The sequence below is a fragment of the Misgurnus anguillicaudatus genome, chromosome 17 (assembly GCF_027580225.2).
Source record: "Misgurnus anguillicaudatus chromosome 17, ASM2758022v2, whole genome shotgun sequence".
Classification (NCBI taxonomy): domain Eukaryota; kingdom Metazoa; phylum Chordata; class Actinopteri; order Cypriniformes; family Cobitidae; genus Misgurnus; species Misgurnus anguillicaudatus.
Window position 1 is genome coordinate 8,423,161 of NC_073353.2, and position 2,028 is coordinate 8,425,188.

The 2,028-nt window shown below is 35.1% G+C and overlaps 1 long non-coding RNA gene across 1 annotated transcript; it reads right to left on the reverse strand.

The window, feature by feature from the left end:
* On the reverse strand, nucleotides 1-1,495 carry LOC141350238 (uncharacterized). The gene is made up of 2 exons (XR_012358256.1): nucleotides 1,228-1,495; nucleotides 1-764 (listed from the first exon to the last, which is right to left on the reverse strand). It is a non-coding gene; the product is annotated as an uncharacterized lncRNA (long non-coding RNA).
* Between the last annotated feature and the right edge of the window lie 533 nt (nucleotides 1,496-2,028).

Here is a 2,028-nt window from a genome sequence, read left to right on the forward strand (position 1 = left end):
TCACACTGTAAATGTTTAATATCACTGCATGACATCTGATCACATTGTAAAGGTTTAATATAAACGCACAACATCTGATCACACTGTAAATGTTTAATATTACTGCATGACATCTGATCACATATGAAGGTTTAATGTAGCTTTACAACAGGTAAAGCAAGACCACCCTGCAATAAATTAAGACACAGCTTTATCAGAGTCATCAGGAGCTGATCCCAAGTGTTTATCTGGAAGCTGTTGGTGTATGTACTGGTAAAGTGCTTGGTGACTGTGTAATGGATGCAATATCAACCCTCTGTAAAGCTGAACCAAAGATGGTTGTTTCTCAGCAGAGATATGTACATTTGTGCCAGCTCAACACATTGAAGCAGTTTCTCGGACAGGGTTTACAGGACTAGGATTTAATTATATTAGGACATTTTAGTTTTTACAAACAAACCCTACAAAAAAACAAGACTGGTGCGCATCTTGTGACAAAACAATGGCACTCATATATGTTGAGGTATGTCAGTAAAAGGTGTTTTTAAATTATTGTAGCTCAAATATGCATTTTAGCCTGGGACCAGGATAAGCCCTGTCAGGGAAACTGCACCATTGTTTTCCCATATCAGATGTAGGTTGCTTCAGGTTGAGTTGTGATGTTAAAGTGTAGTTGTGGTCAGAGACGGATGGATCCTCCCATTGTGTTTCTGCATCACAGTTTAGGAACATGTTGATTGTATCATCCTCACAGTTGTCCACTGCATCACTACACATCAATGCATCTGTGAAAACAATATAACCAAAAACATTTTTATGTTAGTATTTTAAATAAACTTGCATCATGAGAATTAATATATAAATGGCACCCATACTTAAACAGAACAGTGTGTAAGAGAGAGATGCATTAAAAAGAGACAGTAACATTATACACACAACCTTTAACTTCAGTGTTAAATAATATGTTGTTTAATAGGTCATTATCAATATTTGAATGAGAAATGAACTGACATTCTAGCATCTGAAATCTCAGTAACTTGTAGGAATCACGTGGGCTACTGTAAGAATGCAATGTACTATAATATCTCGTTGTACTATCGTAAATATAAAAATATAGGTGGACAATTAAAACCATTCAAATAGTTTCATTTTATAAACTAACGTTACTGATCTTAAGTGTATTTGTAGAACGGACTTCACAAATCTAACTTTAGGCGAACGAGCACAAAGTTAGCTAAGATAGCTTACCTGAAACTGGCCACCTTTTCAACACCCGGCGTGGTTTAAAGTTACCGGAACATCGTAGTCGAACCTTGGGATAAGGGTATTCCTCAGTTGGCTTAAAATTGGTAAGAAAGAAACATAAAGGCGCTCGGGTGAGCTTTTTAAGCTTTAACGCGTCGCCTTCAGTCACTGCCTCAGCTGCTCATCGTCTATGCGGCCGGAAGAACGTTGACAAAATGAGCGAAATGGCGCCGCCCTTGTTGTCGTGAAAAATAAGGTGAATAGGCAAGCAGGATAACCTTTGTCATGCATGTCAAATTGCTTACATGATGCAACAATATATTATTTAAAGCATTGTGCTTTGTTGTGATATTTGAGGTTGCTGCAGCAGCATGTATGATAGGGTCAGGAATTAATGACAACACAGCTTATCACATATATCACATTGAAAATACATTATTTTAAATGAAGAAAATGTTTGAGAAGTGGAAATAAAGTTCCTAATAAGAGTTTATTTAGAATAAAGGCATATGTTGGGTAGGGTAGGTATAAGAATGGCTTTAATTTATCTATAAGTGAAATAATAGATTAAATGCAGTGTAAACAATTATAAAATATAGACAGCTTTATATTTATATCACATGCTTGCCTGATTTCATTAACTGTGACTAAATGTGTCAAACTAGTGTACTCATTATAACATTATAAATCATTAATCTAATTGCATCTACTTTTAAAATTTGAACGTGCAAAATGACATATAAATTGCCTTTTATTATAAGACATGCAAAGTAATATTGGATTGAAACATCCATAATTTTAGTG